Source organism: Toxotes jaculatrix, chromosome 10 (genome assembly GCF_017976425.1).
Source record: "Toxotes jaculatrix isolate fToxJac2 chromosome 10, fToxJac2.pri, whole genome shotgun sequence".
Taxonomy (NCBI): domain Eukaryota; kingdom Metazoa; phylum Chordata; class Actinopteri; family Toxotidae; genus Toxotes; species Toxotes jaculatrix.
In genome coordinates, this window is record NC_054403.1 from 6,683,964 (window position 1) to 6,709,867 (window position 25,904).

Consider the following 25,904-nt stretch of genomic DNA (forward strand, 5'->3'; position numbering starts at 1 on the left):
ATGAAAGTAATACAAACACATTACAAATGTTCTAAGAAAAAAATCACTTCCCTCCATATTCTATAGACTGTGTTCTTATCATGGATGAACAAGAGTATGTCAAAACCTAGTATGTGGTTGGACCGTGAATGGTCAGTGTGTGAAATTTTCTATGGAAATTAGCTAAACCCTGCTTAAAAAGGTGCTAAATGTTGCTAGGTGGCATAGTAATTAGCCTATACATGATGTCACTGATTTTATAACCTCATCGTCTGACAAAATCACCACACACATAAGTCAAAGACAATGGCTGTGCTGTGATTTTGTTTACTTGTAAAACAAGTAACTCAGAGAGAAAATGATAAACTCATTCATGTCTGTCTATGTCATCTGTCATGTGGTCTGAGAGGTAATGTCTGAAGTCTAGCAACTGCCTGTGAATACGCCCTGATGATGTAATAGAAACAGCTTTTGCTTGAAAGAGCATCAGCCAATAGGGAAACTCCATCACACAGAGGGCCAACCGATAGTGTAACTTCATCCCTCAGTTGTTCAATCACAGATACTCACATTTGTCAGGCTAACCTCGCTGTAGCACACTCACAATATGGCTCACACATGCACATACCTGCTATTTAAATTTAGCTGCACTCTGTGACTCAAAAGACCACGCACGTCATCCGTATACTTACTCCGTATACACACACACACACACACACAAGCGCTAAAGCATGGCAGTGTTTTGAAATGCAGCCTCTAGCTATGACAAGGGAATAAGAGTCAGACATCACAAAAAATCTGTGAACTGAATTTAACCTCCTACTGGTAACAGAGAGAACCAAAAAATAGAAAGCTCTGACTATTACTCCTGCTGAGAGCGAGAGAGCGGGACAAAAGGACAAAGTTTGGGAGAAGAAAGGAATGGATGGGGAGCAGGAGAGAATCAGAAAGAAAGTAGCAGGGAGGGAGTGAGAGGTATGAAGACATTGATTGAGGGAAACAAATGGAAAGGATGGAGGGGAGAGAGAGAGAGAGAGAGAGAGAGAGAGAGAGAGAGAGAGAGAGAGAGAGACAGAGAGAGAGAGACAGTAAAAGAGCCTTAGGTGGTAGGTGTTCCTTTAGTGCACACATTCACACACGCACCAAGAACACTTAAACACACATTCTCTGAAAAACCTAAGGTCATTTTGACACCCGGCAAGGTGTTATTTTGACATATAAATCTCGGGCAGAGAAAAGAGATGAAAATATTAAGGTCACATTTGTCCCTCCCTCAGGTGTCTGAGAGGGAGAGAGATAAAGACAGAGAGTGAGATGAAGCGGGATCTGTATCAGAAAAATGGATCAGGAAAGCTCTGTTGTTACAGTATGTATTTCTATAATGCTTTCGTTATTAATTCAGAAATTCAGATTCCTGTTCTGTATGTTTTTCTCAGTACCTAACTCTGTCTAGTAAACAGTTCTAAAGCTCTAAAGTTCTAAAGCTGTGCCTGATGAAAAAACTAAAAAAAAATAGCCACCACAAGTGGCTTTATTTGAGTTTCATTCGAAAGACAGAAGGAAGATTAGTCAGAGGAAAAGACTGATCACTTGGAGAAGTAAGAGTTTTCTTTTTGGGGTATGAGACAAAAATGTCTGTTTATGTAAAGTCAGAGTCTGAACCCTCACCAAGCACTAACAGAATTTGGTTTTAACAAGTTTAGTTACTCAAAAAAAAAAAAAAAAAATCACCTGTTAGCACCAGTTAAAGCCCACACAGCTACATTCATGTGTTTCTTTTTCCCCGCTATCACTCCTCGTGCCCATAATTCAACACAGGATTTATTTTGATATGAAATGTCATTACTAAGGGATACATTCAAAAGGGCAGCCTCACCGCCCACTGCATCAGTTTAGCTTGTGTATCCCTGAGGCTAAATGAGACTGTCAAACTGGAAGCAGATTGTGGCCACATATTGTTGGAGTTAAGAGGCCAACAGACACAGATGATAAGGGAGGTGGTGCGTAACAGCAAGTGAAGGAGGAGAAATCACAGCCAAAGGGCTTAAAAAGCAATATTTCAATGAGCGGCAATACAGCAGCATTTTTACATTTAGAGCAGTTCAGCTCTGCTCTCAGTGCTCTGTTAGACTAGTTCATATTGTTAATATTTTTGCTCCCTCACTGTTGTCATAGACTAATTCTCTTTTCAGAAATAGGAATATTAAATGCAATGTAACAAGAATGGTTGTTTGCATGGTTCCAAACACAGAACTGACATATTAGCATCTTATTATGCAGTCATGGCATGTGTCATCAAAGAGGGGCAATTCTACACATACAGCTTTAGATGATTTTGGTGATGAATAGATGATGAATGCTCCACCGTGTTCACCAGCTAGTTGCTAACTTTGTCTGTTCTTTGATGGTGGGCACGCAGTGTACAGTGTTTGGTATCAGACAGCTGCCTGAAGCACATGGAAACAGCATCAATGAGGGCGGTGAGACTCAACTAAAACCACGGCCTGTTGGCAAACCAAAACAATGAGCTAAAAGATGCTAAAATGCCAAGCAGCTTTTAATGCCAGGTGTGTGAATTTCAGTCTAACAACAAATAAATAGTTTGCAATTACATTTTTACAGTTTGAGTTTAATCTAATTTTTTCTTTCAAGATATTCTGAAATTAAAGATTTGGGAAGATTGGGTAGCTAAAAATTCAGAAGGAGAAACATAACAGACAATGCTGTTGTGTCGAAGGCAATGTTTCTATATAAAATGAAGACTTGGTGTGAAAGTAGAAGATGGTACACAAGCTTATATGCATGTATTTTTTTAGGCTCCAAAAAGTTGTATTAATTATCAGTTTTTCATTGTAAAGATCTTCCCCTTTGTTTAATCTAACTTAAATCCATTTACTTGGTTTATTTAGCCCTGACTGTGTATGTGTGTGTGTGTGTGTGTTTAATTGAGGCTGTCTGTGAATTCTTATCAGTATTTTGTGGAGAGTCAAAGACAGACTGGCAGACGCAGAGTTAAAAATGGAAGCTGTTTACACCAGCGTAGTCTAAAAAGGACTATGTGTGTGTGTGTGTGTGTGTGTGTGTGTGTGTGTGTGTGTGTGTGTGTGTGTGTGTGTGTGTGTGTGTGTGTGTGTGTGTATCCATCTCTGGTATCAGTGTGAAGTACTCTTACAGCCGTCTCCACCTCTACAGATCCATTAGAGCAGTGAGGAGCATACAGTATATAGTCAGCATTGAGAGTATAACTGAGTGTATACTCATATAGGTCCACAGTGGATAACAGTGGGTAACTACAAGCCAGTGCTAAAAAGAAGAATAAAGACACACACCACAGAGGGAGTTTTAGAAGTGGCATTAAGTTAATGGTAAAACAGGAGCAGGTACGAGGCAGAACTGGAGTTCATAGTGAATTCAAGAATCAAAGGCCGAGCTGACAGACAGACAAACACACAGACATACACACATAGGCACACTTCACACATACAAGGTGAGAACAGATAATTGCTAGCTACAGCTAACAGTTGTCTTCAGTACAACAGCTATTTGGGATTAGTGAAAACAAATTAGTAAACACTGCACAAACTGCAGAAAATTCTAGCAGTCAGTTTTATGGTACAAAACCAAGGTAAAAAAAAAGCTTTAGGCTAAAAGCACCATGGTTTCATGGTATGAAACAAACTAAATATAACATATCATCACAACTTAACAAGGCAGGAGTAAATTTCAATATAAATTTCTTAGAGGCAGAACATTCTTCAGAAAGATGCCTAACCTTCCAATATCTCTTGGCCCATCTGACTGTTATAGCAAAATTAATTTAAACATAGAAGGCTGATTTAAGTAGTACTCTGGCAAGTACTTTTCTCTTCTGTAATTCCTTCTGTTTACAGTCTTGCTTTCAAACAAAATGTGATACTTATCTCTTATGTGTTTGTACGATTCCTGTTGAATCTCACCAAGCTGCAATGAAGTCAGTGAAATTTGTGGTCAAAGTACACACAGCCAGCTTGTATCCCTGCTTTATTTCACTTAGGGAAGCAAAATGGTGCATGTGGAGGTAACCCAATTCATTCGCAGTTTAAAGTATCCTACCAACTTGTCCCTCACACACATACACACACGCACTAACACGCAGCTCTTTGATAAATTGGCTGCATATGAATTTATGGGGGAGACAATACGTCTTTGTTTCACAGTATTCTGGCACGGATCACAAACACATACACATACAACCACACACTCACAGTAGCACGAAAGCGCTAATGCCTGCATACACACACACATACACACACACACACTCACGCATGCTCACGTAGACAGAATGATTTGTCTTCTGCCAGATTCACACTCTGTGTTAATTTGTTACAGGCGGAATCGTAATCTTTCAAAGTTTTAGAAGGCTGTGTGCGCCTGTTTGTGTGTCTGTTAATCGGATACTTGAGCAATTCACACAATTTGATGAACATGTTTCAACACAACCTTTGACCTCAAACCTTTCCACACACACACATGCGCGTGCAATCCAATATATATGTGTGTATCTCCACATTAAACTTGTATTTGCATGTGTTTAATAGTGCTTATGTCCGTGTTCTCTTCTAAGAATAATTAGACTTCAAATATAATTCCATGTTAATCTGTCATACTGTCAGTGTTGTGATGTAATTCCATCTGTACTGTCATGGTAATTTCATGGAAAAGCAGAAGGACATGTAAGTAATAAGATTTATACATTTACATTCACAAACCATAATCAGTAGAAAGAGGATGTGCAGCAGAAAGAAGTGAGTACGTTAATCTGCCCAGCGTGCTGTAAGAGAACCACAGTCTTAATCTGTTCTGTGGCATAAACCAACAGTTGAAGCTACTTTTTCTTTTGTTGATGTTAATGCAAACATGTAACACATCACTGCGACGAGCGATAGCATCGTAACATGCAAAATGTATGTTTAGATTTGAGTCAGGCGTGATCTCTAAACAATGGAGCAGGAGGATTTTAAGATCTTGGTGTGGTTGCACACAGATAACGGTTAAAGGGTTAGGAGCTACAGTACACAGTATACAGTAATTGCAGCATTGTAAAAAAGCAAATTTCAATTGTTTTATGTTGATTAATAAATCAATAAAAATAATTAAATCTGGTATTTTATTGGAACTTGGAACTGGATCCAATCTGAACCCATCCCATGTTCAGACCTTTGGTTTATTACCAAATACCTGCAAAATAATTCCCAGCTAACTTTGTGTGCTTTCTGAGTGCTAATTAGTGGATGTTAGCAAGGTAACTTGGTAAACTAGGATCGTTAACGTAGTAAACCACTGGTTTTAGAATGAGGCAGTCCATCTCCACTACAGCCTCATTTGTCTGTAGTGGTTTACTTCTTCTGTTCTTCTTCTGAGTTTCCAAAGCCATTTTTAAGTTCTACAAATAGGGGCTTTAAATTCCAAATTTCCAGCGCACTGCTAAGTAAAAACAGGAATACATGAATGACTTTATTTTGCACTCTATATACCTATACTCTGTTTACTCTGTGAACTCTTTTCTGCTTTTAAGTCTCAAGGTTTAACCTTAACCGGAAGCTCATCAAAAACAGATTCATTGCAAAAAAAAACAACAACCTTCTCCAGCTGCCAGGAAGGGATGAGTGGCTTCTTCAAACTGGTTTTTCAAAAAGACACTAATGTCTCAAAGAAATACTTCAAAAGTCAGTCTTTAGTTTCAACTTTAGTGTTAAAAAAGTTACACAAGTGACAAAATGATCGTTTCCAAGTTTTCTAAGCCAAGAATGAAAGACTGCGGAGTTTGTCGGCGCTGACAATGGCAGCCAACTGCTCTGCTGACGTTCTATATGTTTTCAGCAGCCAACTTTTGCTGTGAAAACATACACAAAGACACTTTTGGATCTGTGTGTGTGTGCCTGTGTTTGTATGTGTGTGCTTGGATAGCTATTCAAAGCCTTCTGTGACTGCATGTTTGAGATGAATATGAGTGCTTGGGTGTACTGTGTGTGTGTGTGTGTGTGTGTGTGTGTGTGTGTGTGTGTGTGTGTGTGTGTGTGTGTGTGTGTGTGTGTGTGTGTGTGTGCGCGCGCACTTGGACATTGAACAATCAGCGACGTGGAATTGATGAAGCCCACTCACTTCTGAACAAGCTGTGTCTGTATTGAAGTTTCTACCATACGACGCCATACGTACACACACACACGTAAAAATGTATGAATGAACACACACAGCCATGTGTATGTAATATATAATGCTTCAAGGCAACAGTACAGGCAGACAAGTGTTGGTTCACTCACACACACACACACACACACCTGCACATGTGCCATGTGTGCTGGCTGACTCTCGGTCACAGTTGGTCAGAGTAGAGCACGTCTAACAAGACAATGGAAGATTCCTATGAGGTGTGTTTGACTGCGTCTGGTGTGAAAGACAATGCCTGGCCTGCAGCCCGGCAGATTTTAGCAGAAGCCCTGGATCCAGATCACACTCGCACTGGGAGCGAGAACAATTCTGTGAACACACACCCACACAAATACACAGGCAGTACACACATGCACACATGTATCAGTGTGGGAGGAAAACTTTGTCTTTGTTTCACCCTTTTCTACTCTGGCTGCAGATCCATGTTCTTTTACTTTCATGTTTTTCCTTTTATGTATTTTATTTATTTATTTTTTTACATGCAACTTTTCAGCTATAATATACTGTCTGATGGTGATGCGTATATATCTCCATCTAGCACCTTTAGTTGGCCTCATATCCACAAAGTTGAATTCATTGTTGCTGTGCTCTAATGGCAGATTTAGGCTCCTGTAGGTGTTATGTAAATAATGGTATAAACCAGTGAATTCATTTTGTATGCACCATAGAAATTTAAAGCAACTGTGTCAGTCTGAATTATTTCATACAGTACAGACTCCAACAATGCAGTTTGTCGTAGAGTGCCCCCATTACTGGATTCCACTGCCTATAAAGCTGTTTATGCACATATTGTTGTCCAAAGCCCACTCTGTAATTTTCACAGGGAAGCAAGTGGAATAAAATGATTTCTGTCCATTTCATAAAGTACTGTTTCATAGCTTGTAAACCTCCTTCAGGCTCCATGTTTTTATAAAGCAATTCTGTAGCCATTGTTGTCATGAATGTCACCATTTTGTATTTGATCTATTGTATTTGACACTCGTGAAGAACTCTAAAGGTAGAAATGCAGACTGCAAAAAGCACTGCATGTATAGTGATGTTTGTAGTTTGGTGAAAGTTCAAGGACTGATCCATTTTCACTGATGTGAAAAAGAAGGAGATGAAGAATTTGTTCTAAAGAAAGCATCGACCTGCAGCTGGTCATTGGAGCCAAAGGCTGCCTAACATGCAGTTGAAGAACAGTAGAAATTTTTGTTCTACATCCTGATAATTCCTGATTAAACATCACCAGGAGTCCTAAATGCTTTGATTTAAGACCATCAAACACAACAGTTTCTGATTATGCCTTAGATACATTAACTGATTTAGAAGTAAACTTGTCCTTGACTTACAGTGTGACCAGATTTAATCAAAACCAAAACCAAGTATTGAATATTTTGCAACACTGGCAGACAAAAACTATGTTGAAAACTAAATTTGGCTTTCGGCTGTCACATTTGGCTGCCAAGCTCTGAACTATTCAGTAATAGTGCTGGGGGCATTTTCTCTCTCTCTCTCTCTCTCTCTCTCTCTCTCTCTCTCTCTCTCTCTCTTTCACACACACACACACAGAGTATGTGTTGAGATTTTGGTCTACATCCATGCATGTTTCTGTCTATGTGTGTGCGTGTGTGTGTGTGTGTGTGTGTGGATAGAGCTGTCTTTACTCTCGCAGACAGGTGCACCAATTACCTCTCCATCTCTCTTGCTCTTTTTCTATTTCTTTGTCTGTCCCTCTCTCTCTACTTTCTCCTGCCTGCTGCCCTCTGTTCATACCTGCTAATTGTCCCTGTGTGTGTATATATATATATGTGTGTGTGTGTGTGCGAGTGTATGCGAATATATGTAACATCCTGTCTCCCAGAGTGAAGCGACCTTCTTGGGTCCAGCAGCAGCATTTTCTCCTTGGCCACACACACACACACATATACATACTGGACACATTTATTGCTGTGGTGTCACTGCAGGATCGATGCCAGATGCTAATTAGGAAAAGCTATCTTCACAACCACCTGTAGCTTAAAGCTCATACCCTCCTGATTACAGCACACATACATTTACCAGCATTATATCAAAATAACACAAGAGGAAACATACTACAGTTGGTCTTATTAGTTTCCTTAGATGGATTTACAGAGCTACAGCAACATGTAAAATTCTGTTCTTGTCTTTTGGTGCAGAAATCCAGACTCTCTCTTTGGTGCATCATGGTGAATCTGTGTCATTTCAGTAAAAAGGACTGGTATTTTTGGCAGGAGGCTGTATAAAGGATCCAGGGTTAAAAGTGTTTTCTGCTGTGAGGGCGAGGTCAAGTTGACACTGTATTTTCTTTGTAATGCCACCCTCTAGCACAGTGTTTGTGACAGAAAAACACCATCTGATGTTGCTCAGTTTGTCACGAGCCGAGCGGATGGACAAACAGAGCAGTCAACTTGTCCTCGTTAGCCACCTGAAATATAAAGCACAGTCACATGAGAGACAGTTAAAGTCAAAATCTGAACAGACGAGCAGAGACAAAATAAATGCTTCCACAGAGAGCACCAATGAGAATTATGTGGATCATATGCTGCGGCCTTTATAGTCAACAGATCTCAACACTCTGGACTCTGGAGCCACGTATTGAGATCTGTTCAGACTGAAGCAAAGTTTTGCCTTGCGTTACTTGTGTGAATGAGACAGCTGGAGTGTTTGTGTGGTATGTGTTTGTTCATCCCCAAGATCCGATTCACTGGCTTCAGATGTTAGCTGTAGTTAACAAGGTGTTCACTGACTGTGTGTGTGTGTGTGTGTGTGTGGAGTGTGTTTATGTGACAGCTCAGCCCGTGACTGATCTCAAAGCCTGCCAGGAGCCCTGGTTCTTTCTGTTATTTCACTCACACTGCATTTGCTTAAACACGACCCAAAGCGTATTATTATTATCCTTCAAGTCTATTTTCTTCTGTTTTACGCACATGACTGCAGTGACTGTGTACTGGGTTCTGAGAGCTGCCAAAATGCAGGTGACTTACACTCAATACAGTGCCTGAACGCATCCTGGATAGAAGCTGGTGCTAATGTGCTGCTTTTACTGTGTAGACAGTGTAAAATTTGCTTTGAGCTTAGTCTGAACTCACCTGTCGACAGTCACTCTCCACCACCATCTTTAAAATGCCAAATGCAGAGATATTTTTGGAAAAGGTTTTGATCAGTAGAGTTGTAGAAACCAATCAAAGAGCTGATGCTGTTTCACACAAATGACATGAATTGCTGATGTTTGTGACCATAGCATTGTGTTAATTGTTGCATCATGCTGCTGCCGGTGTTGGTGTTTTTTTTTCCTTTCTTTTGTTTGTGCCGTCGTCGTGCAGTGCATGCTGTATAGGCCTCAGAGTTTCTCAGTCACCCTAAACTGTTTAGTTTAGATTAGAAGCAGTAATTCAGATTGCCATATTGTTTGATACTATAGTGACTGAGTGAAAATATCTGGCAGCAGGTTTGTGGGTAAATCAGCTCTAGAAGTCAACTATTACCAGATTGTTCCCTTAAGTAGGCAGAGTTAAACAGAGAGGAACAGTCAGTGTAAATGTCAGTGAGTGAAAATATGCTCAGTAACACACACACACACACACACACACACACCAGGCTGAAATCATACCATCTCCTCTCAACCTCTTCATCTTCTACTTCCATCTCAGAGCTGCCACCCTGTCCTCCTCATTAGATTACATCTCTTTTTCTCTCTCTTTAAAGGTCACAGTGAATAAGTGTGGTTGGTAAATAAGCGCGGCATTAGCTGACTGCAAATAAATGCACAAGTTTGTATGTTTGCTGCACAAGGAAGACAGAGAGAGGGACGGAGGGAGAAGGAGAGACAGGTGGAGAGTGTGGGAGCAAAGTAGAAAGGAATGAGATTGGCATTTTCATTTTCTCACAGAGACAGACGGGAGACAGAAAGACGCTGTTATGCACTATAACCAGACTGAGTACACACACACACACATATACACACACATATACACACACTCTCAGTCACAGAGAGATATGGCATTTAGCAGCCATTGTCTTTTATAAGCAGAGTAAATCTAATTCATGGACTGGAGTGCGACGGCAAACAATGTTAGTTTGTCATCCAAATGTCAGCTGTTGGAATTCAATATGCAAATGGATCAGATCATGAAGGTGGACAGACAGACAGACAGACAGACAGACAGACAGAGACAGACAGACAGACAGGCAGGCAGACAGACAGACAGACAGACAGAGACAGACAGACAGACAGGCAGGCAGACAGACAGACAGACAGACAGAGACAGACAGACAGGCAGGCAGGCAGACAGACAGACAGACAGGGTTGCAGTCATTTAAGTCTTATAAAGTAAGTTGGACTTGGTTCCATCCTGTGTGAAGAAATCATTTTTGAATCAGAGAAAAAAAATGGAGATGCTTAGTTACTGCAGGACACTGAGCCACATGTTTACGTCTGACCCTCCTCAACCCGGCGCGGAGCAGGAGGGCTGGAGAGCGCCACAAATCTAACGCACAACAGCGGCGAGACAGAGACAGAGTGGGTCACAAATCAAATGCGCTCCATCGCGGGGACGGAGGGTCAGAGCGCGTTACAAATCAAACCGGCTCAGACGGCAGGATGGCGGGTGACACAAATCACGCCGACCCCATCTCATCTGCCGCGTGTCCGAGCGCAGAGAAAAAGACTCGTGGTTGCTGCTGACGTTAAAAAGACAGAACGGGAGAGAATGAATGACAGTGAGAGACGACTGTAGCACGAGTGTTGACAGAGAGGGAGAGAATAGAATATGATGAGCTCTCTACCCGTCTGTTAGTGTGTGTAGGAGCGTATAATGTAGGTGTGCACGCACACACACACATAGACACACATGCACAAGCCTGTGTACGCATTTGCTTCATTACTGCCATTGCTGACGTGTTCGTCATATTGTGTGTATGTACTCATATCAGTGTGCGTACACACATAACTGGATCTGTGTCTGTGTCTATGTGTGTGTGTGTGTGTGTGTGTGTGTGTGTGTGTGTGTGTGTGTGTGTGTGTGTGTGTGTGTGTGTGTGTGTGTGTGTGGATTGACTGTAATGGTATTCCAATTGGTAGGCAGCCATGCAGAACTGGTGAGTAACTGCCTGGAGATTCTCAACTCAACATGCTGTCGATTACTGAGAGAGAGAGAAAGAAAGAGAGGGGAGGAGAAAGTGTTTGTTGATTTTTACATGAGGACTGAAATTCTTCCTCCCGGTTCACTGTCTCTCTCACACCCTTGACATTTCCCTGGAACCACCCTGTGTGTGTATGTGTGTGTCTGTTTGACTGTGTATCCACCTGTGAAATGTGTGCTATGTATCCAGCAGCATGCTTGACAAGTCTCAGAGATAAGCGGAGGCCGTGGTTGCTGACCCTTCCCTCCCCAACCAGCCTGAGCTGCTCAGGCTTTCTCACCCGTAGGCTCAATCGTTTTTATAAGGACTGAGGGATCGTTACAATAATAATACTATAAATATATCTCAGGGTCAGGGGCAGGAAATCTTTCATACCAAGTTCAGCTTTGGAGACCTTTGACATGTAATTTTGTGCTGTTGGCCAGAGCCAGAAAGTCCAACATGGAGAAAGTTAGACTACTACAGCATCCAGTTTTTTGCCCCTCATATTATGTATTTATTGAATTAAACTATTTTCAGTTGCAAAAAATGAAATGCCAGGGAGGCACAGTGCTGAGATAATAGGCTCAGAGAGCTACAGTGACTTCCTAACAGTAGCATGTTCCTGGCTTTGCTAGTGGTTTAGCCACTAGCAAGCCACTGACTGGGCCTGAGGTGGACCAAATTACATTGTGTTATATAAAGAGAAGGTGCTGAGTTGATACAAGTAACATTGAAGGGGATAGGAAGTTTAGTTTGAGTCATGTGTTCAGCAGTTTGAAGGACCATCAGACGCCAAACGCTGCATCGTCATATGTCAATCTGAACATGAATAAAGGGATAAAGAGTGACATGATGAGAATGACATGTTCCCAGACGCTCACATTATCTCCATCTGCAGGACAGCATGCTGTTTGTGTGTATGTGTATGTGTCATATCTTGACAACTCCCCTGTCACGTTATCCAATCAATACACCACATAATTGAGACAAATGGTATCATTATTGAAGATTGAATTGTCACATGGTTGGTTGAAAGATGTTTTACTTCTTGTGACTAAAATAAGGAATTTTTCCTCATTAAATTCTTGAATATTAAATTCTGTTCACTGAATATCAGTCAGTGTGAAACCTAAGTAGGATTGACTTATTTACATGCAGTTTGAATTCAGTTGAGGCTTTCTTTGAACATATGAAATGTTTTTCAAAGCTCAGCTCATGATACGCTTTAGATCAGAAGCTAATCTAAGATGCAGGAGAAATGTCGCTGAAGTTAATTCAGTTAGTTCAGTTTACTCATCAGTTTTGTCTAAAACACATCTACACATCATATTAGTATAAATCCATAAATAGTGTAAATTTCATGTAAGTTAAATGAGCTTTGGCTCTTGATCGCCAACTTTTTATGCAGATTTTTTTTTTTCAAGCAGATTTTGTAGGTAGCACAGCGTAATGTTACTGTTGAGGCTTAGGTGCGTGTGCTGTTCTCCCAAAGACAAATAATCAGACCTTAGAATGCACTTTAATTTGTAATAAGTTCTCAGCAGAGCAGGTGGAGCTGCTGAAGAGATGCCACTTAAAATGTTACTCAAAACTGAAAGAAAAAAAAACTTCACATATTTATGTCATCTTATGTTGAGGAATATGAAACTACTTAATAAAACTCATGTTTTTTCATGGATTCTTTAACAAACTTCAAAGAAAAGATTAATTTATCTTTACTATGAAAAAAGACTACTTAATGTATGATGCAGCCAATGAAGAGTAGAGTAGCTTTGCATTTTTTGAATTAATCTGACATTTTATGTATCTGAGCCCACTAAAATAAATGAACAAATATAAATATAACTGACAAATATTAAAAGCAGTATCCACACCCTGGACTTCTCGTCTTAAGATTACTTTGTGTAAGTGTTCTTGGCTTTAGCAAACCAAGATACACAAACAGTTTGTGCTCAGTTCAGGATATATTTATCATTTTGCTACAGTTTGTCGACAGACTGCAGCAAAATGAGGACAGAGGATTGACAGTACAGGATAAGTAAGATAAATTCATTTTTAATAGATGTAAAGTACCTCAGACAATCAATAATGAAAACAGAGCAGCTGAAAGGTTCTTTGTGCTCTCTACAACTACACAAATAGACGCATATAGAGTACATAGATCTGACATAAATATCACACAACCTAGCCCCCGACTCTCTGCTATTTCTCACTCTCTCTTAACACACAAACACACACAAAAACCACATACCTGCCAATATCAGTATCAGTATACATCACAGCGAGTGCACATGATTAGTTGTCATGCTGTGGCGCCATATGAGATGTAGATAATTAGTGAATAAACAATTCTGTTATTAACACAACAAAGTCACCACAAAGACACAATCATACTCTTTCTCTCCCGCAGACCCACACAGATTTCTGTATCAGCAATGTGTCATTCCCTCACAAAGCCAAGTAACCAAGACTTACTGATTAATGATTTCCAATATACATAATCAATCTGCTAATTTCAAGAGAACAGGGCTGAGCTGTGTTACCTCTACTTAGCATGTGTTGCAAGTGAATCGAGTTTATTTTCTCCCAAACTGCACACACACACACACACACACACACACACACAGGTGCACTGAGAATGTCTTTTGAAAGGTTTGGCACATCAGAGTTTGTGTTCTTAAAGCATTTTGTTTTACATAAACTTTTCTGGAATAATGTTAATGTAGATGTTCCTTTAGGCTTTTTTATTTTTTTTAGAAACTTTTTTAGGAACTTAAACTAGCAGGAATGACAAATAATAAATGTACTATAATTGTTGGTGGAAGATGACTGGCACAATATAAATGTGGCCATTACTCCTCAAGACACAGTTGTGATAGAGTTGAATTAGCATGCTCGTCTCATCTCTCCGTGTGTGCTTCATCTTCCTCCCTCCATCCCTGTCTGTCTTTGTTCGCTCTCCCTTCATCTCTTTCAATCTACCGCCACTCCGCCTCTCTCCCATCTCTTTCCCTTGGCCCCTCTCTCTCTCCTCCCTGCTGTTTGGTAAAGATGACTGAGTGTGAAGACATGATGGAATATTTCCTGTCATCATTATGAATTAGCCTCTGCACGGACCTGTGTGCACACACCGCCACAGACAAACACACACACACGTGCGTGCACACACCGAGAGGCCCATGCATCATATCAAGGTCTCTCGAGTCAGTCTAACAGTGATATCATTGATCTCAGTCGGCTATCAATGGGGAGACTGCCACACACGGCAACAGAGCCCAGCCAGGACATTTCCATGGGGGGAGATAGATAGAGTCTGAGACTGTGTGCCATTGTGTGTAAGAGAAAGAAGTTAAAGTTACAGTCAGCGATTCTAATCAAATACATATTTTGTCAAATTCACTGATTATGTCCCCACAGTCTGCTAACTTTCCATCCTGTGTGTGCACTGAAAAGAAAAAAAAAAGTTTTTACCTGACCTGTGGTCCTACACAGTCCTGGCTCTGTGAAAGGAAAACAAAGTGACTCGGACCGAGCCACACAACACTGTTCCAGACAATCAGCAAGAGTTCGTGGACAAGAGAAAGAAGAAGAGGAGAGGGGAGATGGGGGGAAAGGGAGCAGTGGGAGTGAAAGACTATAAATTGGGCTCATGATAACGCACTGAACTCCACAACATAATCACATTATATAGGTTGAGATGACTGAAAAACAGCCAAAGAGGAGAAAGCCAGAAGAACAAAAACTGAAAAAAGAGGTGCTGTGATGAAGGTGGAGAGCCATGTTGAAGGTGGATGAGGAGTTTGCTGTGGTTCTGCTGAACAGGTGTATAAAACATTAGTTTTGCTCTGTTTCACAGAGCCAGTGGATCAGTATTGCTTCAACCTGTTTGCTAATGTTTGTGACAGCAAATCCCGACTGGTTAGTTAACAAGCAGGTGCATATGTCACATTTGTGTGTTGAGTAACATTAAATTACTTTCCCATGGACATTCAGTTTACTTTCTAGTTTGCCAAGACATGGTGTTGGTGGGACGTCCCCTGTGGTATCAGGACAATTGTGGATATTGCTGTCTGGGACTGGTGTTCTGGCTCCGGGAAACTATCAGGTATTCTCTGCATGTTAGTTTTGCAGCAACAAATGTAGTGACAGCTTGTTAACCCACAATCTACCTAACATTAGTTACATCTCTCACTATCTTGTTGTTTGCTCTGAATCATGGCATTTTGCACAAGGACCTAAAAACACAAGTTTTCTAGGACAGTGGGATTATATGGATTGATGCATGATTCGAAATGCTATGCCACCTTTCTTTCTATCTTAGCTACAAACTTAGGGTTTTTCCTTCTGTCATTGGGGTTTAATCTGATGGCTGTAGTCTGCTCAGACAGTGAGTAGCAACTTGTGCAGAATCAGCTCAGCTAGTGTGACCTGATTGTGAAGGTTCAGTCTCAATCTTGGAAGCAGTAGTAACACACACACACACACACACTCACAGACGCTAAGTTTTTTTTATTTTATTCTGTTAATTGATTTATTTGTCTCAAGCTGTTAGCTGCCTGACAAACAGCAAGCTGATAATGCAGGGCAGCCAAGTGGTCACCAACCATGTGAGTATTTACAATTGTTTTAGTCAAATGCTGAAGAGGTACATGGCTCAGAGAGCTAGCCATCAGGCATTGCATAACATTATCTAAACAGAAAATCAGTCATATACCATAGGCATGGAATTTAACAGCAACATCGGCACAAGATTTAAATGTGGTTCTGTAACAAAGGTAAAGTCAAAGTAACACAGAGCTGCAGAATCCCCAATATGGCTGACACATGGGAGTTATGTACTGTAGCTTCAAAACTTTCTGTAAGAGTGCTGCTCTGAGTGTTACCATCTGTTACTGTCTAACTCTTCAGCAAAGTTGGACACACTGAAATGTGCTAAAAATGTGAATCAGCTGTGTAGAAGGGAGGCTGGAGATATTTGAGAGAAATCCAATCTTCCTGATGGTGGGGAAAAAAAAGTCTTTTGCATGGGTAGTATATGGCAATATGCTATTTTTCTTCATTGTCAGGTAATGTTGGCCACATTTTATGCTATTACAACATGAAAAACAAAGAAATGTATCTGGTATTATACTCACATAGTGATGGAAAAGAAACCGCAACAGCCTTAAAATGGACCTGCATAGGTCATAGTGGCTAATATTTCACATTCAAATGATATTTTGCCATCATTTATTTGATGAATGCATCTGTCACTTGACAGAAATATACCTTGACAGAAATTCATCCACAAACAGAAGGAGAGAGAAGGAGAGACTTTATATGCTGCACGGTGAAAAACTCAAATTACTCAGGCTCAACCTGAGCTTAAAGAGTCTGCTGTTAGAGCCTGGCTCTAAAAGCAACAGCACAACAGCCTATTCACTCATGCATGGCCTTTCAACCACAACATGCAAGGCCTTTGGCATGCAACAGCCGCTGAGCTGTAGGTCTAATAACACACGATTCTGATTTCGCAGCAACGGTTAGAGCTGCAATCAAGGGACTACAGTTTGGTCTTATGTAGACACATTCCTGGAGACACACATCACTGATATCATCAGTTAAACCTACATATGTTGAGGCGTCCATGTGATCTGATGCTGCACTGTTGTGTTAATGTTGTGTTGTTGGTGATTTATCTCCAATTCATATCCAGTTTTCTGTTTGGACTCTGTGATAGTAATGATATCTCAGTAATTAACTAAATAAAAGGAAATTTGAACTGGATTTTGCAGTGGAGGTTTTGACAAATTTCTACTGTTGTGTTTTTTAGCAGTAAATACCACTAATTAAATATAATTTTAGTCACAATCTGCTGTTACACAGTGAAAATAAGCTAATCTTACTGCTGGGAAAAAAAAGACAGTTGTGACCACTTCCTTGCTGTAATGAAACTAGAAAGGCTGCTCACAGCACAATGTTAATATGTCAATCAAATGACTACCATAACAAAAAAAAACTGGGATGTATTGCCCAAAAAAAAAAAAAACAAAAAACATTCACAGATGTGTTCCATCATTTTCCTGCTGGTGCTTAGTGTGCTATTTTCAGCATGACCTGACAACTGGCTCTTTTCACACATATCAGTCTTGCATCACAATACACTGAATTTTATGGTGTGTAAAATATGCTCAAAGGATTTACCGGCAGTGTTTCATGGAGTGGGTCCCCTGACTCATGCATACACTATTAGCCTCTAGCCAGAAGGCAAGTTGGTGTTTGTGACCCGTTGGCTTGCAGTGCAGCAGCCACTGGCAAACATTTTAAACACACACATAGCAGATATACTTTGCTAATCTGCGTTTTTCTTATAGATCGTCAATACAGATTATATCTTATAGGCACACTTCTGACTCAGTTCTTTGTTTCTTAATCCATGTACTTCTACATTGCTTTACAGTATTTGTCAGTTGACATCAGATGAAATATTAATGGCCATAACATGCATTGCGTGCTTTATGGACAACTGGCATCATTCAAAACAGTATTTTTCTAAAAGCAGCAGCACTCTGCAGAATATGACTTCAGTTTATTAACACTTCACTTTCAGTAGCTGACTTACCTCTGTGCGTGGGATTTAAAAACAAAAACCTAACCATCACAACATTAGAAGTATTAGGTTCTACTCTGTTTTGATCTGTAGAAGTACTGCCTGGGTGCGAATTGGTTCTGAGACCCACATTTTTCCCAATATCCCTTCTGGGTCCAGTGAGGTGTTCAGCAATGGCTTGAATTTATTAGTGGAATAAATTGTTGTGCAGCTTATGTCTGAAAACACGTTATTTCTTCTGTTGAAGGGGGGCAGATGAGTTTGAACTTAACTGAATCCTAAAACATAACAGAAATTATTGATGAAATCGCCCCATACTGCCATTTTCCACATTACTTGGTTATAAAACAGTCAGAACTATTGGTGGACGTTGCTGAAGAGAAGGAAAGAGAAAGAAGAGACAGAAATGGTTTTGTCAGAAGTAAATCTGAATTCTATCGCACAGAGGGACATTTGAGCCTTTGGTAAGACTCTGTCCAGTTTCAGTATGCAGCACAAAAACTCCATCTTACAGTTTCGTAACTTAAATTAACTGTCTTTCAGGGAAAAGTGAGGGAGTCCTGATAAGTTTGAATCTTAATCTGTGATAATTACAAAACAACAAAGTTCTGTTAATTTGTTTTCTTTAGTTAGAGGTCGCAGGAAAACTTTTCACTCCATGTTTTCTTTATATTTTGCATTGTGGACAGTAAGTTGTGTTACATAACATTTTCCTTTGTTAATAACTCGATTAATCAGGGAAATCAGGGTTTCTAGTTTGAAATGTTTGTCACTTTCAGAACTGTCCCATAGATTTACTTCACACATTAAATATGGCTATGTGTCTTTTTGAGCGTCTCTGATGAGTCACCGTTTCCTCTCTGATAATAATTAAAACGGGGTAAACATAAAACCATGATGAAGATAGGTCTGGACTGCAGACACTTCCTGCACCATTGCTGTATAAAGCATTAGAGTCATACTGAGGACCACTGATCCTGGGCTTACTGTGCTTACAGAGACTCCTCACAGTGCAGCAGAAGCTGTCATAAGGGCTAAAACTGGACACAATAAATGATTCAGAAAACGAAAAAGGAATTCAAGCTGAGAATATCTAATGTGTACAGCGTACGGATGAGAGTTACTGTGCATTCCCAAAAGGAGGTTTTAATCCTTTATTTACCTGAATGACTGAGAGAACCAGGCCTTTATTTCTAATTTCCCCTGTTCCCTGTTAATGCAAACTCAAAACTTCCTCCATGTTTACCTGTTGTCTCGATAAACTTAGCATAATGTCTATTTCCACAGCATTAATTCCATCCATCAGTGCAGCAAGGGTCACACCAGGCATTTCACTTTTTTTCCTTTTGAAAACTGACTTTTATATAAAAATATATGGGGCTGTATCTTAGATTAAATTAACAAGTAAGTCAGTTGCTTTGAAATTTCAGTGTTCGTGTCCCCTGTGCACAAACAGAGGTTGAAAATGTTTTGTGGAAGAACCTGGCCGACCTGAACAGAGCTCTGACCTCAACCCAGTCCAATAACTTTTAGATAAACTGGGTCACCAACTGTGAGCCAGACCTTATCAGCTAACATCAGTAGCTGACATCACATATGCTCTTCTGGATGAATGGGAGCTAATCCCTGCAGCCAGATTCAAACATCTGGAGGAAAGCCTTCTTAGAAGAGTGGAGGCTGCTAAAGCAGCAGATTAATGTCAATGGTTTTGGAAGAAAATGTTAAACAGTTACATGTCAGTGTTATGTTTATGTGTCCCAGTGTTTGTTGTTTGGCCATCCACGTAGTTTTGGCCATATAATCTATTAGGAGGGCACACTGTGTCAGTTTCTGGTGTGACAATAATGTCTCCCTGCAGAGACATAAATTAACAGCGTCTTGTCAGATGGACGTCCTTAGGAGAAACTATCAGGATGAGATGGTCGGTGGTGGGTTTTGTCTGTCAGATGAGAAGGTTTGGAAACCCCTGAATAGAAACACCTTCTACCTTCAGTTAAAGGCAGGGAGAAGCACATCGCCTGGTACATTTTGACACAGCGAGGCCAGTGGGGTTCTCAGAAAAGGCCAAGCGGCGCAAATTGATGGCGAGCCATTTCACCTCACCATGAGTCAGCACATGGTGGCTCTGAGTTTGTTTCTATGGGAACGGGCATGCCATGGCATGCTATCAAATAAAGGCAGCTCTGGTAATAGGAGGTTTAGCATAGTTTACCCAGGGCTGTGCAGGAAAGTGAATCTATAAAAAGTCAGATTTGATGTGGAAAAGAGTAAAATGTGGAGTTATAAGGACAGAACACCACAGGATGTAGAGTTATATCGCTGACCATTTGCCTTGCTGATCGCATAACGAAGATTTGTACTGAAAGTGGGTCTAGCAAAATCCATGGAGGGAAACGTTTACACATCTTTCACATGCTGCTTTCAAAGATATTTTAGAAATCGAAACAGCTGTCAATGTCTTGAGCTTTGTGATGTAAAATAAATAAATGAATACATTAAAAAAAAAAAAAATCCCCCTCCCCTTTTAGGGGAGTCTTGTGGTGTGAAAGCTGCTAATGTTGTTGACATACTGTGGAAATCCAGAGGGACGAGGCCGTACAGTGCACTGCACAAAATGCCTCATTCTCACAATTCATTCAGTCAGGGTTTGAGTCCTAATGTGTTACTTTAATTCTCCTAGTGACACAAATTATAACACTGATAGTTGTAGCATTGTAACCTAGTGTGGTTTTCACCAGACAAGTGAAGCAGTCTGCCTTATTCTGTCTGGTACTTAGCTGTTGGCATTTGGTTGGAGTTTTTAGTTTTTCACCTATTTTGAGAATAGAATATTTTCTCACATAAAATAGTCTGAGATAAGGATTCTGCTTTTCTTTTTTGGCTGGAAGAAAAGGATCAAGAAAACACCCAGACTCCCTAGAGGGAAACCCTAAATAAAAGGGACACAGAAAGTTTTGATGATTTCTCTGAGTTGAAGATGAACTAAACCGACCTGCAGCTGTTGGACTAGGGTTCCAAGGGTTCACTTTCTTTTTCCACAAGCTCTGTGAATGATAAGTGGGTTTGTTGTGTGTTATTAGCTTGACCACATTGTGTTTGTTCATGCATGTGTCTTAGATGAAGATCTTTCTTGTCACTGTATTTATTAATTGGAAGATGATCTTCAATTAACATCTGATCTGGGACAGAAGTATTCTTTAAATAAAGAATGAATCTCTGAGAAAAGCCATTGATATTTGTTGACAGTGGCGGTTGTGTTTGATGGTCGTGTTTTATGATGATCACTCACTGGAGGTCTTTCCATAGATGAGGCACCTCAGGCAATGTCACACTCTCTCTGATGACTTTGGCTGCAGTTATTGCTGTTTTTTACAAAGTTTGAAAGACTTCCCAAACAACACGTACATCAAGGCTCCTCTGTAATTAGGGTCACAAACGCTCTGTTGAACCATGTAATTTTTCAAGCATTGTGTGACAGTTGCAGAGGGCATGTTGTGAACTGCTCCCCTCTCCTCTGCCACCTATGTATTATTTAATATTCACAACCAGTGAGAGAGAGAGAGAGAGAGAGAGGGAGAGAAAGAAAGGGAGGGCTGACAAACAAGTCGTGATGTTTCAGAGAGGGGAAGCATCCTAAATGTCTCTCTTTTTCTAGGGTGCTATCAACACCTGTTGTATTGTGAGTCACTCCGCACACTCATACTATTACACAAGACTGGAGACGTCTTGGTGTGTTCATACGACAGTGTCACATTAAAAACGTTCCTCTCCCTTTCAGAGATCAGCTTCACATACAGTCTATGCAGTGGTGAGCGATGTATAATTGGTGCTGAGTGTTAGCTGATGTGCACCTGTGAAGGTCTGCTTTTATGCTACACATGTTACACCGTGTGTTCTTTGCTTGTGTGTGTGTGTGTGTGTGGCAGCCTGAGAAGGACTGATTTGCTGCCAAACGTTTCCATGCCAGCTGAGTAATCATCTCAGTTCAATGCAAATGTATAAAATGCTCTTTTCTGGTTTTTGCAAAGTGACATTTTGCATTCAGCTTTGGGAATATTGTGTCTCATAAACAGACATAAACAGGTGTTCTGTCAGCTGTGTTTTAATGGCTGCAGAGTTCAGACTGTTTCGTCTGGGCTTTGACTCTTGTTGCTCCCTGGCCTTTTTCTGGGCACTGCCCTCTCTGCCCTTTTTTTTATGCCACAGGCACACATCTGAAAGCTGTTGTACCATTTTTGAAAACCTCGCAAACAGATTTTTTTTGGACTATTTTCCAATTAATTAAACATATCTCCAGATGGTACGATAGATATGAAAAGTACATAGAAAGAAAGATGCTGCGCATACAAGCAGTACAAACATGCATACCAGGAGTGAAGTCTGTAGTCAGCCACGGGGGAACTTCCAAAATAAATAAACAAATAAAAAATGCAGTAGAAACAGAATAGTAAGCTTTTGGGAGAGTTATAAAAAAAAAAAAACCCAAAAAACAAAAGACTTCTGAACATAAAGAAAATATATAGTAAAATGTATTTTTCAAATGCATTCAAAACAACATTGGCTGTCCTAAAACAAACTAAGTGAAAACATAAATGCACCATCTTCAAGAGTCTGTGCACCATCTCTCCTAACACCTCTAGCATCCTGAGATGCCTAACCAGCTCTTATTCTACACTTCTTTACCTGATCGTCTCATTACATAGATTTATTACTTAGTACTTACTTCAAGGTTTCATACTGCACTGAAGCTTTAGTGTTGTCTCTCACTTGTGAGTTGCTTTAGATAAAAGTGTTTTAGTCACATTGTTATACTTACAGTCGTTTCAACATGATGAATGGGGGGTTATGAACTCAGTAACATCATAATTAATGGAATAAATTAATCACACAAAGTGTGGAATTAAAAACAAGTCAGAACAAATCCACTGTATAATTTCCAAATATGAAAATGATGATCTAAAACATCAAACATTAAATTAAAAGTCTAAAAATTGGATTTTTCCCTGATCTCAAAGAACAGTTTCAGTGTAACATTTTGCCATTTTGTTTTTCGTAGCTCTGAAAAATATAATGGTCTTCTGTATTTTTCCTCAGAGACTAAACTTGAAGAGCAGAATGAGACATTTAGCTGTTACAACTTTGTCCCTCCTGGTCAGAGAAGGACGCTGATGCCACAGTACATTCCATCGCTCTCACACACAGACTTCTTTAATATGTTCTTTCACGGAGATAAATGCGTACTTACAAACAGTGAGATACAGTTTAGACATGGAAACATAATTCTGTGTAACAGCTATCACAACAACAGGACCGGCTGTGAACATTTACTTGCCCTGATCCCTCTTCTTCTTCAAGGTTTTTATTCCTTTTGTCTCATATCTGTTTTTATTCTCTCAAAGACTCTTTTTATAAATTCCTTCCTCTTGCTAAATAAGATTTTCACTTTCTACTATCATGTAAGAAAAGAGGGCTATTTTATCTCCTCTCCTTCCAAAGCCTGAGACAGCGCTGTGTTTTTCATGATGGGTTTACGTCAATATAATAAATTGTCATGGCTTCAAAAGAAAATTCCTCACTTGACATTCGTTTTTGTTTCTTCTCTCAGAGGCTTGTTTTAAATGTGCTGTACACTTACAGCAGGTGTGGTGACTGTGGCAGTTTGACTGCCTTGCTGTGTACAGAGGAAGGAACCTCTAACCTTAGTAACGTCGCCCTCCTCTTCCTCACTTCTTCAGTTTTCTGGAGTGATGATTCGTGTCAAAGTCCTGCCTGCGCGGTTCGTTTTGTCATATATGACTCTGACTGGCGTTGACTGCTGTGTGTCTGTGGGTGACTCTCGTCCGGACCTCATGATGTCCCCACTAATGGATCGGCTCCAGTCACATCACAGCACACTGGCTGTGCACTTTCAGAGCATTCAACTTCTCCTCTCTCTGTGCTCTGCAAGGCGAGGCTTGTTTTGGATGCAGCATGTGTGCATGAGTACAGCCACAGATACAGACAGTGTACCTAATGCCAACGCAACCACAGCATTTTCATGACACACACAGCAGAGCCAGTGACTTTAGGAGCAGCGTTTGTTTATGTAGACTGTATGAGCTGGCTAACTGTAAAGCATAGCAACATTAATGCTGAAGCACACAAACAGGATGAACAGACTTTTATTTATAGGAGAATGTTAATAACTTAAGAACATCTGTGCAGGTGTGGTGGCTAATAGTCATGTGACTGTCTGAGGGGGAAAATCTGAACAGGGGCAATTAGCTGACAGATGAGAAATGGCTCAGGAGATAATGCAGGTGTCACCATTAGACCTAAAGACACTGTAACCTCACAGTGGACATACCTCATCAAGCACAGGTGTAACTAATAACATTAATCATGGCTGCTTTCCATGTAAGTGCTGTAATTCCAGGACCGTGACTTTGTCACTGGCATGACTTTCTCAGGTAGCTAAATGGTTAATGTTATTAGATACACCTGTGCTTCTCCTTCTGTGACACTAACCTGACCACAGTAGTCTAGTCTCAAGGCAGTGAGAAGATTTTGGACTGAAAGAAAAACAAGGCACGGGACATAGGCACAGAGGTGCTTTGAGTTAAATGCCAATATGAGCGTGCTAACATGCTAGCGTAATGCTAAACTCTCATTAGTTTTCCAGGTATTTGGTCACAAACCAAAGTATTGAACAAACTGAAATTTTGACCTGATAGTGGAGCTAGATGGAAAGTCAAGGGATCACCAGAGTGATTACAGTTCATTCTCAAGATATTTCACACTGAACCATCCCCATTTTGGTGCATGAGAAAAAGTCAGGGAATCACCATCGTCAGTAGGAATCCTTCTCTGATTAAACTTTCATGGCCCTCCAGCCAAAACTTGTTGATTGACAGACCAGCATTGCCACCCAAAGAGCAGTGCTGTCAGCATTTCTAAACTCAAATGCTGGGGGCCAAACTCCTCCAGATGGACGCCATATTGGTCAAGCCCCACTTTGTGGCAGCCTCTCCTCTGCCACGTCTCCTTTTTCTTTTGGACATCATACATAGACTCTCAGATGTGATAATACAGCTTTGCAATTAAATATAAATCCATTAGTGTTTTTGTTACACCATGTTTTATATTTATTTCTATATTTATAACTGTTTTTTATGCACCTGTGCTGGTTAAAAAAAAAAGGCCTACCGTGTGTCCTGTGGGAAGCCTGCAGAGAATTTCAACACTTTTCTTCAATGTAAATGCATGTGGTGGATTAAATTGTGTCTCAGTGGATACCCTCACAGGAGAGGGCCCTGGAAACAGACTCGTGTCTCTATTTCCTTGGCAGACAAGTTCATCCATCTTTAACAGCAGTGTGGGCCTTGAAATGGTTAAAAAGATATTTTTTTCCCTGCTGTCTCACTGAAGAAGTTTTGTGTCCCCTTGTTGTGCTTCACGAGGAAGACAGCTCTGTGACAGCAGGAACTTTGGTTTGGTCACACAGAATATACTTTCCCAGCATGTCTGAGTTGTTTCTCTCTAAATTTTAGGTTTTCTAGCCACATAAGAGTGGCAGTAGCACATACTGTGTTTTCTCTGACATTTCATACAGACATGAAAGAATTATTATTAACATTACAGCCACGGTATAGGCAGAAAGACCAGGTAACCTAACAAATAAATGGAGCACATTCTTACTTCCTTTTCACTTGTGATATGAAAATCATTCAGCCCTAACAGTTGCCTGAAGTGGCTTATTACTTTTTCTTCAATTGTAAAACACGCACAAAAGGCGGAGCAGTCATTTTCACCACAGCACATTCCATTTTGTCATTCACACTCATCAGATTTCTTATGATCTTTTGATGCTTCAAAGCGGAGAAAATGCAGTTGGTAATAAGATAGAACTGTATATCCTTTTCTTCCCGGGAGGATGTGATAGGGTACACTGCCAGGCTGTGAAAACTTCATCAGTCTGAGGTAATTTTCTGACTGAGGTTGAGAGTTTTCGTACTCCTCTACA

At 40.4% G+C, this 25,904-nt stretch overlaps 1 protein-coding gene across 2 annotated transcripts in view; it reads left to right on the forward strand.

The window, feature by feature from the left end:
• Positions 1-25,904, forward strand: part of il1rapl2 (interleukin 1 receptor accessory protein-like 2) — a 302,734-nt gene that overhangs the window by 36,462 nt on the left and 240,368 nt on the right. The gene's annotated exons all lie outside the window — the stretch shown is intronic.